This window comes from Bactrocera latifrons, unplaced genomic scaffold (assembly GCF_001853355.1).
Source record: "Bactrocera latifrons isolate USDA-ARS-PBARC rearing strain unplaced genomic scaffold, ASM185335v1 scaffold_78, whole genome shotgun sequence".
Lineage (NCBI taxonomy): Eukaryota > Metazoa > Arthropoda > Insecta > Diptera > Tephritidae > Bactrocera > Bactrocera latifrons.
In genome coordinates, this window is record NW_017537467.1 from 718324 (window position 1) to 729999 (window position 11676).

Below are 11676 nucleotides of genomic sequence, written 5' to 3' on the forward strand. Positions count from 1 at the left end.
AAAATTGATGAAATGCGTATATAGCCCGGCCATATAATAGCTATGTGAAAAACTACTAAAAGCGCGCTAATCAACAAACAAGTACGCCAGAGACTTAAACTTCTACACCAGAGAAGGGACGAGAGGGCTTTATAAGAGCCGGGGTTAACTTACGACGATGGGCCAATGAAATAAATCGCACTACTTGCTATAAAACGCAATTTTAAATTCCATTTGATTCCTTCGCTCTCCAGTGTACGAATCTAGTTCTGGCAATACCACATACCATTAACAGCCCACATACCCCTTTCAGACCTAGCTTAATCAATTGCGAGATCTGCTGTTTTTTGCCTTCAATGACTTTCAAATATTATTTTATAGCTTTGTTACCGATATGTAATGATTGTGCGTTCTCTTGTGGTCTGACTCTAAACAAAAGAAAACTAAAAAACTGCACAAAAGAAACAAAAGAGTCAGCTGTTTGAGAACGTCATCCGATAAGTGTAAACATGCGGCCACATAGTGAGTATTTATTTATTTTGTTTTACATAAATTTAAATCAGAAGTACTGAATTTTGTTGATAAATAGTAAGTGTGTTCGATCTTGTCACATTGTTGAATTGTTTAACATTTTCAGGCAGCTAGGTGTTAGTAAAGTTGACATATCACAATTGTGCTATATAGGCACAGCATGTTTTCTTAATGTAAACTCACGTCTGTGCTATCTTACATTTTTTTTTACAGGAAATACTTTGATTTGAATATTGATAACGACGTTCAAGCTGCATTAGAGCTCTTAGACGGTTCTGATGCAGATTTCAGTGACGATATTTGGGTACCATTCAACATTTTCCCAGAATCTCCAGCAAGTGATGAAGATGATAATGAGAATGCAACTGCGTCTGCGACTGCATCAGCAATTTCTCAGGACGATTCAAGTGTAGCAGCTCCGCAAACATCACGGCCAATCATTATTTCTAATATTTTGTTAAATGCAGCACAGCCATCATCTATCAGAAATGTTTCACTAAATACGACTCAGTCATGCACGTCCACAAGTAATACAGTGAAAAGACGCCAACTATGGAAAAGTTCTCCATTTGATTGCAACGATCTACCCATTGCATCTGGTTGTCAAAACGTAGTGAAAACACCATTTTAGTACTTCAAGAATTACTTCCCAGAATCGCATTACGAAATGCTATAAAATTTACAAAAATGTACGTTATGAGGACACGTGGGCAGGAAGTCCGATACAACCTGTGATCGATTTAGTAAGAAACCGTTGCAATAATTTAGCAACTGAAATATTACAGTATTCAATGATTATTCCATATACTGGAAGATGCCCTGCGCGTCAAACAATTCGATCAAAACCAAGACCTACTGGTCTACAAAATTTCATATGTGCAACTGCAAAATTAGGAAAATGGTGATTTAGAGGAGCCGTCATCTGATTCAACCCATTTTTAATAACAGGCATACTGTTATCAACAAAGGATTTGACGTGAGTTTCTGTAAAATATCTTACACATTGACTGTTACTTTTGATAAAATATTCGCTGTAGGAACTAGGGGTCTGCATATCCGATATATACAGATATACATATATACATATATGACATGAAGTTGAAATCTTTTGGCTGTCTGTCTAACTTGAGTAAAAATTGAGTTGGTATGCAGGTTTCTTAGTACATAAAAGTTCAAGTTCATAGATCAGAAACGCAAAAATTTGCCACCGGGATGGAATTACGACGCTATACGGACCAAAGTAAAAACTTGACGATGAGCGTGACAAAATTTGGAACGTAACATTCTGTTCTTATTACTATGTCACACAGTGAAATCGGACAATAACCACGCCTACTTCCCATATAGCAAAATTGTTTTTACTTTCCAGTTCACAAACCAAGAAGCAATTAATATCACGGGACAAAACTTCGCACGAATAATATGTTAGCGTGCGCAACCTTATGATCAAAAATTGTTTAAATCCAACAAAAACTGTTCAAGCCTTGACTTGACTTTTAATCGAAATGGTCGGGCAATTTGTGATATGTATAACTCAAATTAAGGAATAATCCTTCTCTTTCAATGGTATGTCTGTTTGGTTGATTCGGACCAATACTTCCCTTATCCCTTAGATTTTTGAACTCCAGGTGACTTTATACCGCAATATGTGAGTTATCCCAATGAAAATGCGACAGCGCGTTTTACACATAACAATGTATCTTTGTGAATAAAATAGTTAAATTCGAGCGAAAACTTGGCTTAGCCCCCATTAGTCAAGGTTTTCGAACATCCGGATGACTTTACTCTATATGATTGGTTTTACACCTTAAAGTTTTTGATTTTTGCAAGTCGCAAAGTATAAAATGTTCGGTTGCACCTGAACTTAGTACTTCCTTACTTTCCGATTACGCTCTACGAACTCGTCCTCCACGTTTGGCTCGTCTCGTCATCCTGATTATTTATATCTATACTACCTTACATCTAACTTCATTAGTTTTATTTGACACAAACAACCGTTAGATGAACAAAACTACTATACACTGTAGCAACATGTTGCAAGAGTATGAAAATAGTCCTATGTAAACATGCGCAGATAACATTACAAGTTTTCCAAAATTAAATGGGAAAATGAGCGAACAGTCATACCCAGTCCTACATCTACATTTATATCACCATTTAATTAATTGTTTATTTCTTAACCCAGCCAAGCGAGTGACAATTTAGGTAAAAGTTTGAGATAGTATTTACATTTTACTTTGATGGTGGCTGATTTTTGATTTTTTCCTTCTTATCCTTGATTATCGTAGTCACCGCTTACGCGATTATAGCCGAGTTAACAACCGCGCGCCAGTCGTTTCTTCTTTTGGCTACGTGGCGCCAATTAGATATTCCAAGTGAAGCCAGGTCCTTCTCCACCTGGTCCTTCCAACGGAGTGGAGGTCTTCCTCTTCCTCTGCTTCCCCCGGCGGGTACTGCGTCGAATACTTTCAGAGTTGGAGTGTTTTCGTCCATTCGGACAACATGACCTAGCCAGCGCAGCCGCTGTCTTTTAATTCGCTGAACTATGCCAATGTCGTCGTATATCTCGTACAGCTCATCGTTCCATCGAATGCGATATTCGCAGTGGCCAACGCGCACAGGACCATAAATCTTTCGCAGAACTTTTCTCTCGAAAACTCGCAACGTCGACTCATCCGTTGTTGACATCGTCCAAGCCTCTGCATCATATAGCAGGACGGAAATTATGAGTGACTTATAGAGWTTGGTTTTTGTTTGTCGAGAGAGGACATTGCTTCTCAATTGCCTACTCAGTCCGAAGTAGCACCTGTTGGTAAGAGTTATCCTGCGTTGGATTTCTAGGCTGACATTGTTGGTGGTGCTTACGCTGGTTCCAAGATATTACGAAATTATTTACAACTTCAAAGCTGTCTTGACTGTCAACAGCGACGTGAGTGCCAAGTCGCGAGTGCGACGACTGTTTGTTTTATGACAGGAGATATTTCGTCTTGCCCTCGTTCACTGCCAGACCCATTTGTGTTGCGTCCTTGTCCAGTCTGGAGAAAGCAGTACTAATGGCGCGGGTGTTGAGGCCGATGATATCAATATCATCGGCATACGCCAGCAGCTGCACACTCTTATAGAAGATGGTACCTTCTCTATTTAGTTCTGCAGCTCGAACTATTTTCTCCAGAAGCAGGTTGAAAAAGTCGCACGATAAGGAATCGCCTTGTCTGAAACCTCGTTTGGTATCGAACGGCTCGGAGAGATCCTTCCTAATTCTGACGGAGCTTTTGGTGCTGCTCAACGTCAGTTTACATAGCCGTATTAGTTTTGCAGGGATACCAAATTCAGACATCGCGGCATAAAGGCAGCTCTTTTTCGTGCTGTCGAAAGTAGCTTTGAAATCGACGAAGAGGTGGTGAGTGTCGATTCTCCTTTCACGAGTYTTTTCCAAGATTTGGCGCATGGTGAATATCTGGTCGGTTGTTAATTTTCCAGGTCTGAAGCCACACTGATAAGGTCCAATCAGTTTRKTGACGGTGGGYTTTAATCTTTCACGCAATACGCTCGACAGAACCTTATATGCGATGTTGAGGAGGCTTATCCCACGGTAGTTGGCGCAGATTGTGGGGTCTCCTTTTTGAGGATTGGGCATAGCACACTTAAATTCCAATCTGTGGGAATGCTTTCGTCCGACCATAGTTTGCAAAGAAACTGATGCATGCTCGTTATCAGTTCTTCGCCGCCGTGTTTAAATAGCTCGGCCGGCAATCCATCGGCCCCCGCCGCTGTGTTGTTGTTGTTATTCAGGCGGGTAATTGCTATTCGAACTTCTTCCTGGTCGGGCAATGGAACGTCTGCTCCATCGTCATGGATTGGGGTATCGGGTTCGCCTTCTCCTGACGTTGTGCGTTCACTGCCATTCAGCAGGCTGGAGAAGTGTTCCCTCCATAATTTAAGTATGCTCGGGGCATCGGTGACTAGATCACCTTTGGGGGATCTGCAAGAGTATGTTCCGGTCTTAAAACTTTCTGTAAGCCGCCGCATTTTTTCGTAGAATTTTCGAGCATTACTCCTGTCGGCAAGCTTATCAAGCTCTTCGTACTCACGCATTTCGGCCTCTTTCCTTTTCTGTCTGCAAATGCGTCTCGCTTCCCTCTTCAACTCTCGGTATCTATCCCATCCCACGCGTGTTGTGGTCGATCGTAACGTTGAAAACCAATGGTTTCGGTTGCAGCTCTACATAAGGAGTTTGAAAAGAGTTTTGTTTTTTTACCAACCGCACTAAATTCAGGAACAACTCGTTTCACACATATATGTACTGTGCATCAGAAGCTATGTTGATATGATGTATTTCCATTTCTAAAATACTTCTATGATTCCCACGACCGTTTTTACCATGTTTCACTATATTTGTTGCTCATTTTCTCTGCCTTTTAATAGCCAGGACAGTACATTTTAAATTTGCTATGAAGATTGTAACACGTTGAAGGAAACGTCGGAGATCCTATAAGATATATGTGTATATCAGTGAACAGCGCGATGAGCTGAGTCAGTCAGTCAGTCTATTTGCCCGTCTGTAAGCGCAAACTGCTCTCTCAGTTTTTAAGATATCGATCTGAAAGTTTGCACTCGTCCTTTTTCCCTTAGAAGCTGCTCATATGTCGGTAGATCTGAAATCGAATCACTAAAGTATCGAACAAAAAAACCGAAGCAGCGCACTTCGTGGACTTAGTTTTTGGAAGTAGCGTCTGCTGACATTTACTTTAACGTTACTACTACGTCACTTATCTTTGTTTTTATTATTTCAAAGACCTATAGTACAAACACGCTACAAAATCAAAGAAAAGAAAATTTTCAAATATTGCGATCTGTGCTTTCTCCATTGCGATAAAAACAGTGTGTAAAAAGTGTGACGATAAAGCAAACGAGGCGAAATTGTTAAACATTCAAGTTGATGACATCTCAGTTACAGCAACTTGACAGCGAAAGCATTCAGTAAAGCGGGCAATGACAATGATGCTGGGATGAGTAGAAATGGCTTTGACAAAAACAATGATGACTCCAGCTACAATTATAGTGTCACAATCGCCATCGACCTTGCAGTTGCTGACGACTACAATAGCGGTAATGCCACGATTGGTAGGTCAACGTGCAATGCTCCACTTCTCAACAAAACCAAAATCTATGTAACAAAGTAAAACTAATCTGCTAAATTACTATTGTCATCATTTCCAATCGATTAATGCGGTATGCTGAGAAGAATATATAGAATTAATAATAAAAATAAAATTTCGCACCACAAAACAAAAAGGTAAACAAACGGTAGGGTAGCTTAGCTCAACAACAACTATCAATGCTACGGTATTTAAGTCCCGTAATACGGCATCAGCTAACCTCATCATCGAATCAGGTGCAAACTAAACTTCAGGTTTAGGTATGTTGACATGACAGCAACAACAACAAGAGGACAATGACAACACTTTTACAGCACCCGCTAACGACAGAGTTGCAATAAGAACAAACTTAGCAATCAACGTGATCTCGTTTAGCAGAGATCGCAAAGATTGGCGGCGAAAAGTTTTATGTAACCATCGTTTGCTTCACCGTAATAATAGAACATAATCCCTTTAAACGTCTTCCAAAGATTTCATTTTTGCAATTTAATATCCACGGTCATTTCTATAATTATCATTGTTAACTTACGTTCGCATATACATATACGTAATTTTTCGACCCTAAGACGAGACGAGTTAAAATCCGCATGTTAGCCTGACGGTCCGTCTGTCTATGCAAGGTGTATCTTAAGCAAAAATTGATATTTCGCAATGAAACTTGGTACACGTGTCTTTTGGAAAAAAAAATGAAACACGAGTTCATAGACAACAACAGCGTAACTCTTTGATGGGTGACATTACATTTTTGAAGTAAAAAATACTATAGTGTTCCGGTATCTTTATAAGTTTTAGTTGCAACAACAAAACTGATCACAACAAGATCTTCTGAGGAGTTACATCGCATAGCAACAACGACATTTTGCGTCTTGTAAAGCTATAAATAAATTGTTGTTGCGCCCACATAGAAATACTATACAACGAAATATATTATATAAGGTTTTAGCTTAGTAATGTAGACGTGAGCGAACTTACACGAGAAGTAAATAAGTGAAAAATAAATAATTATATTTTTATACTCTCGCAACAAAGTTGCTAAAGAGAGTATTATAGTTTTGTTCACATAACGGTTGTTTGTAAGTCATAAAACTAAAAGAGTCAGATATAGGGTTATATATACCAAAGTGATCAGGGTGACGAGTAGAGTTGAAATCCGTCTGTCCGTCCGTGCAAGCTGTAACTTGAGATACCATGATGAAACTTGGTACACGTTTTTCTTGGCTCCATAAGAAGGTTAAGTTCGAAAATGGGCAAAATCGGCCTACTGCCACGCCCACAAAATGGCGGAAACCGAAAACCTATAAAGTGTCATAACTAAGCCATAAATAAAGATATTAAAGTGAAATTTGGCACAAAAGATCGCATTAGGGAGAGGCATATTTGGACGTAATTTTTTTGGAAAAGTGGGGGTGGCACCGCTCCCTACTAACTTTTTTGTACATATCTCTAAAATTACTATAGCTATGTCAACCAAACTGTATAGAGTCGTTTCTTTTAGGCATTTCCATATACAGTTCAAAAATGRAAGAAATCGGATAATAACCACGCCCACCTCCCATAYAAAGGTTATGTTGAAAATCACTAAAAGTGCGTTAACCGACTAACAAAAAACGTCAGAAACACTAAATTTTACGGAAGAAAAGGAAGCTGCATCCAGGCTTTTTTTAAAAATTGAAAACGGGCGTGGTGTCGCCCACTTATGGACCAAAACCATATCTCATTAAGTACTCGACCGATTTGAATGAAATTCGGTATATAATATTTTCTTAGCACCCTGATGACATTTACCAAATATGGGTGAAATCGGTTCACAACCACGCTTGAAATCTCGATTATCACTTTATCATGCGAGAGTATAAAATGTTCGGTGACACCCGAATTCAGCCCTTCCTTACTTGTTTTTTCTATCATTGTAAATTTTTAAGGGTGCCTAAATATTTTTCAGCTCTACAAATTTTCTGCTGAAAATAATTTACCACTTGTTGCTGATTCACAACTGTACTGCACATGAGCCAATTGACAAATTACAGACAGATGATGGAAGCAATGCGGCAATACTCTTACCACCTTACGTGACAGCTGTTTGGCAGCCCATGGATGAAAATCCCATAAAACTCTGTAAGCAAGGATACCGAACTAAACTCTTACGGAATGTTGTAGCACAAGAAAACGTTTCGGTTGAGAATATTTTGAAAGGACATTCAATTCGCAATGCCATATTGCTGATTAAATTGGCATAGGATGAATTGCCAAGAGCCGTGCTTATAAAATCTTGGAAAAATATAATACAGTGAGTGGGACGATGACCAGTACGACAGCGAAGACGAAATTCCATCGATCACATTGATTAGATCCAATAGTTCTCCCGATGATACACTTCATTAGGTACAACCGTTATTGTCCAAGTTGGGTAGTGTTGACGACGATAAAAATACGGAAGATGATGAAAATTTCGAATTGCCCGGCAATGAAGTTTAAGAACCAGTTATAGGAGAAGATAAGCAACAACAGAAAGTAAGTTTTTCGGAAGCAGTTGAATGCATCAATGCCTTGTTAAAGTGGTATGAAAACAATAACGATCCAAATCAGGAGCTACAGTATTACATAATAAAATAAACAAACTAGTCTCGACCGCTTCTTGAAACCATCCCTTATAAATTAATATGTACATATGTATGAATAATGTTTAAAAGTACAAACTAAAACTAAGTTTCTGTTTTGTTACGAGTAATAGTGAGTCACCAATATTATGTTAATTTCCGTGTTGTTTTTTTTTTTTTTTTTTGTTTTTCTCAAATTCGAAAACCCTTTTTCGTGATTCTACTGGATATCTGTCTTATATTATAGATCATTAACTTATTTAGCTTTCTTACGATATTTTACTTCTTGTCAGCGATATATATAATATAATATATGATGTGGCAATAATTGCAAACTATTGTACAATTACTTCTGTCGCTCAAAAAATAAAATTGCAACAGAACAGCCGTTCTCGGCCCGAATAATGGCACTGACATGGCGATGGCAGCTCGTACTATTTGTCATAATAAAAATATTCGCACAAAAGGCGCACCGCCGCAGTCGTATTTGTTTAGGGCATTTCGGCATTTGGCTTACTCTCCTCGTTCCAATATAGTAAGTTTAAGTAGGTTCCCTTCGTCGTGGTGTGGTGTAGCGTGCCGTGTCGTCTTCTATGATTCCGACGCAGCGCTGAATCGTGGGTGTGGGTGTGTTTAGCACACTTTATAGTCATTAGCCGCCTTTCTTCCTGCCGTTCGTCGTATACGCCTATTGTTGTCATCGCTTTCTACGGTTGCTATATATTTTCCACGAGGGACGTGCTAAGTTCAAAATATTAACTTTTGCTTTTATAAGTGAAAATTTATGCCACAAAGACTTTCGCCTCATAATCGTCAGCGGCAGGCGCATATTGCGCTGCATTCGTTTGTAAAGAAAGCGCTTAAAGTCACCTGACGATCAAAGTTTGAATAAAATCCATTTTGGATAACAACTATAAGCTATAGCCATACTGAGAATTATGTTCGGAAATTGTAGTAATGCCTTTGAAAACACTCTACGCCTAATTTCGTGACGATATGTTGACAATGAAAGAAAATTCCGCACAACACTTGATTCCGATTGTTCAGTTTGTATGCCAGATATTTGCTAATAGTAGATCGAAAGAGGCGGTAAACAAAATTTCAGATCGATATCTCAAAAACTGCGAGACTCTAAGGGTTTACAGAAATACTGACAGGCAGACGGGCACAGCTATATAGACTCCCCTCATCACTGATCATTTATACATATATAGTGGCAAACTAAATATACTACTGAAGTTCACGCAAGTGAGGAAAGTTCTCTAATCGCCATTCACTTGGGAGTGGCCAGAAACGAATCTTTTAGATATGTCTCAAGCAGCTCACGACTTCTGGTCTTTGACCAAGCCTAAGAACATACGTTCATAGGGTTGTGCCCTGGGTTTAGGACCCGCCACGAAAAAACATCCCAATGAAAATTAGCAATCAGCCTCGGATGAGAGACCCCCCTTTTGATGACGACCATGGCAAACGAAATAAGGACTACGAAGTGAGGGCATACACCTGGCATGTCCGGTCCCTTAATTGGGAAGGTGCCGCTGCCCAGCTGGTTGACGTCCGCGTAAAAATAAAGGCTGATATCACCGCCGTCCAAAAAATGCGATGTACGGCACAAGGACAGAAACAAGTAGGTCCTTGTGGCATTTACTARAGTGGCCATATAAAGGAGCGCAAGTTTCGTGTGGGATTCGTGGTGGGAGGGAGACTCCGTCGCCGAGTACTATCATTTACTCTGGTGAATGAACGTCTAGCCACAATCCGCGAGGTTCTTCAACATAGCGCTGATTTGCGCCCCCGCCCCGACGGAAGAGAAGGACGATGTGACCAAAGATGCCTTTTATGAGTGCTTGGAGCGCACTTATGAGAGCTGCCTTCGATACGCCAGGGTGGGCAAAGAAGGTATCTTTGGCACTACAGACGGTAAATTCAGCCTCAACGAGGAAACATCCCCAAATGGGTTGAGGCTGCTCGACTTCGCCGGGGCCCGAAATATGGTTACCTGTAGTACTAGATTCCAGCATAAGAAGATACATCACGCTACGTGGCTGTCTCCGGATCGAAAAACCACCAACCAGATCGATCATTTTGTGATAGACGGAAGACACGTCTCCAGAGTTTTAGATGTGCATGCGTTCCGAGGTTCTAACATGTACTCGGACCACTATCTTGTTGCAGCCACGATTCGCACCCGCCTCTGTGCAGCAAAAAACACACGCCAATAAACACAAGGAAGGTTCGACGTCGAGAAGCTGCAATCACAACAGACAGCCGAACGATTTCCTACTCGGGTTGCACTCCTCCTCTCTGAGAGCACTCGTCAACAACTCGGTATAGGGGAACTGTGGGACGGCATTTCAAACTCCTTACGTACAGCTGCAACCGAAACCATTGGTTTTCGAAAAGTTCAAAAGAGCAGCTGGTATGACGAGGAGTTCCGTGTCGCAGAGGATAGAGTTGCCTACCTCGCAACGTTACGATCGTCCACAACACCTGCGGGATGGGATAGATACCGAGAGTTGAAGAGGGAAGCGAGACGAATTTGCAGACAGAAAAAGAAAGAGCCCGAAATGCATGCAAGGCGAACCCGATTCCCCAATCGATGACGATGGAGCGTTCCATTGATTGGAATTTAAGTGAGCTCTGCCCAATCCACAAAAAGGGAGATTCTGCACGAACTTTTGTGAAAGTACATTGTCAGATGTGAAAGCTTACCATACAAGAACATGATTCCGACCGTTCAGTTTGTATGGCAGCTATATGCTATAGTGGTCCGATATCGGCAGTTCCGACAAATGAGCAGCTTCTTTAAGAGAGAATGGCGTTTACAAAACTTCAAACAATAGCTCGTATATATACAGACAGACGGACAGACAGACATGGCTAAATCAACTCAGCTCAACACACTGATCATTTATATATACACTTTATAGGGTCTCCGACGGTTCCTTGTGTCGTGACAAACTTAATATACCTTGTTCAGGGTATAAAAATATAGTGTCGTTTGCTGTCCCTGTTGGTCTACTTTTGCAGCGTCCCCTTGAAAGAACCTTATATAAAGATTTTTGATCTTCCGGATGTCTTTAGCCGAATTTTTAAAATCGATTTTTGCATACTCTAAGGCCCTACCACTGCAGAAACTCGATCGATCTTATAAAAAACATGTGTAGACACCGATGTTTAAGTTCGTTCTTTACAAAGTTTATACCGGTTTCTATAATTTTACAATATGTTGCTTCAGTATTATACAACCTAGTTTACCTAACGGTTGTGCATATCACTCGTCCTGGCAAGCTGTAACTTAAGTAAAATTTGAGATATCTTCATGAAACTTTGTATGTGCCTTCCTTAGCAAAGTTCGTAGATAGGCGTAATCGGACCACTGTCACGTCCACAAAACGCTTTTCTCATTC

At 40.3% G+C, this 11676-nt stretch overlaps 1 long non-coding RNA gene across 1 annotated transcript; it reads left to right on the top strand.

The window, feature by feature from the left end:
• The first annotated feature begins 451 nt into the window (after positions 1–451).
• Positions 452–8403, top strand: LOC108976559. The gene is made up of 3 exons (XR_001993959.1): positions 452–501; positions 724–1486; positions 7612–8403. It is a non-coding gene; the product is annotated as an uncharacterized LOC108976559 (long non-coding RNA).
• The last annotated feature ends 3273 nt before the right edge of the window (positions 8404–11676 follow it).